We start from the raw sequence: 5,649 nt of genomic DNA, 5'->3' as shown, positions 1-5,649 counted from the left end.
GGCACCTTTGTAACACCCTGCCAGGCTGAGCAGCTTCCCTGGGGAATGGGGAACAGAATGAAAGGAAACAAACCCCAAAGTCTTACTCTGAGATGGATAAGAGGAAGGGAGCCACAGGAGATGGAAAGCAGACCAGAGCAGTTCGACTTTTAGTTCTCCCACCTTGAGCAGGATGCTGAGCTGGACTTGAGTGAAGCCACAGCCCCCATCCTGCCCCACCATGTGCTGCCAGAGCTGGTGACCACAGCCTGGTCGGTGCAGACCACAGCACTGGGGTGTGCTCAGGCTCTGCTGCTGGATCTCTCCATCATCCAGCCACGCTGCCAGAGCTGGGACACGGCATGGAGGGAGTGCAGCAGGACAAGCAGCAGGGTACCAGGGCTGTGCCCTCCCCTGCAGGCTGAATTCCTGTCTGCAACCCCCTCAGTGTGGGGTGTAGATGTCTTTCCCACCTCCCTCTGGAAGCAGCAGCAGCTGCCTCCTGGTTGGCATCCCCAGACCAGCTGCACTGACAGCTCAGGAGCCAGTGGAGAGACACAGAGATGATGATGTTTGGGTCTAAGCTACAGGAGCCTATGGAATGGCACCATCCTCACAGACCTGTGAGAGGTTGCCAGGGCAGCCTTGAGTGCAGAGCTGCTCCTGCTCTGATCTCACCACCCAGGAAAGAAGCGTTCAGCCCTCTAGCTAGAGGTAAGATGTGTCGGTGGCAGCTCTTACATGAAGACTCATGGAGGATGTCAGGGCTCTGAAGTGTCTCAAGCCTCTGAATTAGCTGGAACTGCAGAGCCTCCCAGGCTGAAACACCCTCTCTGTATAGTCCCTGGGGAGAGCTGGAGGGCTCTGCAGTCCTACAGCACCACTCCCTGGAGAGGAAGAGATGGGACCGGCTGTGCAGCCAGGGAGGAGCATGGACAGAGGCAGCTCCAAAGGCTGCTTCTCCCTGCTGAGCACCACTGTCTCCAGAGGCAGCCGGGTCTCCTTCTCCAGCCAGACCCAGGAGATGGGTGCAGAGTTGGCAGACATTGCTCCAAGCACTGTCTGGGGTCAATCCAGCACCATCTAGCCCTGCCAGGGGAATGCACTGTCATCCTACCCAGAGGAAAGGACCCTGAATTCCACCTCATGGAGTCACACCACCACCACCAGACCCTTCCATGTAGAAGGATGTTACACTGCCAGGTGCATCGAGGCTCTTCATGTTGAAAGACATGAAGTTCCCACACCACCTCCTGCCTCACAGCCAAACCAGACCATCATCCAAAGAGCCTTTAACCTCTTGGGAGCACTCAGAGGTTCTAGAGGGCTTCAGCTGAGGCCCATAGTCCTGACCAGCACTGTCCTGGAGAAAAGTTAGGACATAGAACTCTAAGGGTGAACACCTGCATGGGGATATCCAGAGCATGCAGCACACTGGAAACCTGCAGAGAAAGAAGCAGGAGCCTTCTGCCCCTTACAGCATCGATCATGGACTGTGATGGATGGGGAAGAGCATTCCCTAAGCAGGGCCTAAGAAGGGAAAATGAACAAGGAAGGAATGAAGGTCCAGACTGTCCCTAAGGCTGACATTAGCTCTCAGAAAATAGCATGGAGAAGCTCTTCTGGTTTATGAGCAGACCTGATCTTGTTCTCAAGTCACTAAAGATCACAGAAGTTGGAGTCCTAACAAGATAAATATTTTCTTTCTTGCTGCAGATCAGCACCTGACAAGGAGGCTCCTGAGCAAGGAGCTGCTTTCTGCCCTAACAGGATCCATCATCACCTACTCAGGGGCTGAGAGGGGATTTTGCTCTTACACTGTTGAAACCTGCTCTCCAGCTTGTTCATCCCAAGCTGGCACGGTTGCTCACCCTCAGCAGTGATGCATACATCAAAATTAGACAGGCCCAGCCCTTCCTGTGCAGAGAGGGGGAAAAAAGTCCAAGCACTGAAAGAGAGATGGCTTAGTGTATCCACCAACACGCCCTGTGTCCTCCACCTGGGATGGGAGCTAGCAGAAGAGCTCCCTGTCCCTCCCAGCTCGGTGGCATTGCTCTCCTCAGTGCTCATAACCTGCCCCACTGCACCCCTGGTGACATGAAGCCTTAGGCTCAGGTGCCTGGACATCATCCTTTAACTCTCACAAGAGCAATCAGACTTACCTCAGCTCCCCAGGTACCATCTCCAAGGCCAAATAGTGAGAGGAACCTGTGAAGAAGGGATGCAGGATGGGTGACAGGCAATCCTTTCTCTAAACACCACCAAACTGGAGCTCAGCTGCTCTCAGGGTGCTGGGAGCAGTTGGCCTGGGATCTTCTTGCCAAGCCAGTGGCAAATGAGCAGCACCAGGGATGCAAGAAGGTTTATCACTGCCTGAGCAGCACCTCAGCTGTGCCATCAGCTGTGCCTGGCTCAGCCCTGGGGTCATGTACCCTGGAACATAAAATACTCAAGAGAGTAACAGCAGAGGAGTAGCTTGGAGTGATGCACAGGGATACAGCTGCAGCCCTCAGCAAGATGTGCAGGAGCCCTTTGCTCCTTGGGAGCCAGATCCTTACAGATCACTCAGGCTTCAGTCCCAGATGCTGAGGTGATTCCAATGAGCTCATCAGTCAAGAAGAAACAGGCAAAAGTAGCCCCACTGCTGCTCAGTGGCTACACAGAACCTCCACACAGCATCTCCCCAGTGGAAGTCAATGCAGAGCTGGAGAAAGCTTGGTGTTTTGTCACTCAGCCTTGCAAGGACACTCCTTCCTCTTAGACTCAGAGTATGAGCAGCAGCAACTGCATCTCTGGGCATGAACCTCATCCAGGCCTGCTGGGATTCATAAACATGTGGATTACAGGGAAGGTCATCTTGGTTATTGTCAACAGAGAGGCAAACCCAGACACTGGTCCTCCAGGGAAGGGAGCAGCACATCCCACTCCTTGCAGGAACTGATTTTCCCTCTGCACAGGGAGCAAGAGGCCACCTCAGAAGATGCAGCTAAACCCCAACAGACCTTCCCCCAGGTGCAGCAGAGCAGTTCCCAGCTGAGCATGAAGGAGCCCTTCAGCAGCAGCAACAGGCATTTGTTTCCTGAGCCTGGCCACGTGCTCCTGGCTGAGCACACCCTCCTCTTTCCCCCAACAAACCATGGCAGGTGGCTCAGGGCACACTGTGCCTCTCCGTGCCCTTCCAAAGAATGGACAAGTAGCAGCACATCAAGGGACCTGACCAACCTGATGACCAAAACTGCTCAAGATGTGGACAAACCAGGTGCAAGTGGCCAGAGCAGAGCAAAGAGCACTGGCCAAGCACTGGCACTGCCACAGCCACGCATGGGCTGTGAGGCTGGAGCCTGGTGAGGGGGTGCTGGCAGCCCTGGGAAGCCCACAGTCCTCAGGGGGGGTTGGGGGAGGGATTTCTGTAACAAGATTTGGGGGGTTGGCAGCACCAACCACAGGTGCTCATGTGTGTGGGGAAGGGGGGGACAGAGCTGAGCCCTGATGGGAGATGACATTTGGACAGGAGCTGTCCTGTATGGCTCTTGCAGACAGCAAGTGGAATGTGCATAGGGACCTGACATCCCCACACACCACTGCCCAGAGAGGGGTGGGTGCCCCATCCCTGGGGGTGTTCAAGCCCAGGTTGGATGGGCCTTGAGCAGCCTGGGCTGGTGAGAGGTGTCCCTGCCCATGGCAGGGGGTGGGACTGGATGGGCTTTAGTGTCTCTCCCAGTCTGTGATTCTATAAATGTGACCACTGCAGCAGACATGGGTTGGTGTTCAGGACCTGGCTGGGCTTCCTCCTCCAAAATAAACACTCACAGGAGATTTTACAGAACTTTGGTTTAATTTGATAATTACTGTTGCTGTGTCTGTACAACACTGTACAAAATATAATCAAAAGTACCATTTCCCCCCCACATAAACATTGGACTGGCTGTCTAAGGATCCAGCAGCTTTGGGTCTCTGACCTACACCCTCCTGTCTTCTAGATGATGTCATCAACATACCTTTGGTGGTAAAGCTACAATGCTGTAGTGTTCACACCATCAGCATAGCATTTTTGCTTTCCAGTCACCTTCTCCACTCAGCAATGGAATTCCCCAGCCATGGCAGAGGATCTCTGGTGGGACCTCATATTTCTGGTCAGACATGAAAGGTTTTTAACCTCTTTTTCCATGAGGCAAAAACATTCTAGCAATGTCATGAGGTAGGGGCAGTTATCTTCCAAAGGTGAGAATGACATGGCACTTCAGGACTGGTACATCCTTTTTTACAGCACTTGCTGTAGTAGGTTCTTGAAGAACAGCATTGATCTGCTCACACTAAGACAACTGGTTCTAGATGTCAGTGCACTCCCAGCCATGTGTTTTCACTGTGGGTAGCACCACCCCATGTTAGCCTAGTCTGAGAATTCATCTCTTCCCCAGATAAATCTATCAGGCAGATGATCTTTGCAGCTTAGAGGTTAAAGGACATAACATACTTAGCTGCTACTAGCAGTGGAATACATAAAGAACTGCTTCTACCTCAGGAAACCTGCTGAGGATCACATGGAACCTGAAATGATTGCTTGGGATTAGGAAACAGCTCAACAGCCAGCTTCAGAGATCCCTGGTGCCAAGAACTATTCTTGTTGCAGCCTGAATGCTCTCTCCCACCTCTATGCTCCATGGCAAGTTTTATTTTTGGCCAGTTTTTCCTCTCATCTTCTGTGTTCCTGAAGTTTCTTTGTTTTAAAGATCTAGTGGAAAGCCATGATCATCACAAGGAGATACAACTCTCCTAAAGCTTTTTTTTCCCCTCCCCCCATTTTGCCTACAATGCAGCATCATGTTCAAAATGCAACTACTGGATCTGAAGACTAACCCACTCAGAGCACAATGCACAGCTGAAAATCAATAGATTGCCTTTGTGTCGAGCCAGTTCTCAGTGAAAACCCTTCTCATCCACAGAGTAGTGCAGAGATGTTCTCAGGAAGGTCATGCTACAAGGTGGAGTCTGAAAAGAAGAGAAAGAGAAGTAGCTCTGTGTTGTAATGAGGGAGACAGTCTGTGAAGTGTACCCCAAGGGGGACCTCAAAGGGGGCCAGAAAGACCAATGTCTGCAACAGGATTACAGGGATGTACCTGGGGCATTTCTCCACTTAAATAATCCCACCAAGTTATTCTGAATTGCATTGGAGAAAATATTTGACTCAAAGTAAATGATATTTCTTAATGAACTGAGTAAAACTGCCAAGAATCTTATCCATAAGTTCCTCCACCACAAGGCTACCCTCAGTCTTTGAGTCTCTATTCACATGGGGATGCCCAATAACCCTATTTAACTTGCACCACGTCCCTCTCATTGCCTGTGGCCACCCAACAGCAGCTTCTTCCTCCCTGTTTCACCCAGCCTTGCACATCTTACTGGGTGTTCTAGTCCACAGGTCTTTAGGTATTAAATAAGGGTGGGATATTCCTTTCTAAAAGATTTGCTCAAGGTCAGTCAAAGCCTCTGGCTCAGGCAGAAATCAAGTGTTATTCTCACATCTGCCTTTTCATTCCTGTTTCTGTTCCATACTTGGAGGTTAATTAATAATGCAATAAAGACAAATAAGCCAAGCTGGACAGCTACCATTTTAAGGCATCTTGACAGCAATGGCATATCTTGACATCACAGGATGAAGGAAGAAAAGCC

The sequence above is a fragment of the Gallinula chloropus genome, assembly GCF_964237585.1.
Source record: "Gallinula chloropus genome assembly, chromosome: 27".
NCBI classification, from domain to species: domain Eukaryota; kingdom Metazoa; phylum Chordata; class Aves; order Gruiformes; family Rallidae; genus Gallinula; species Gallinula chloropus.
The sequence above is the reverse complement of the archived record's forward strand: the minus strand, read 5'-3'. Positions refer to the sequence as shown.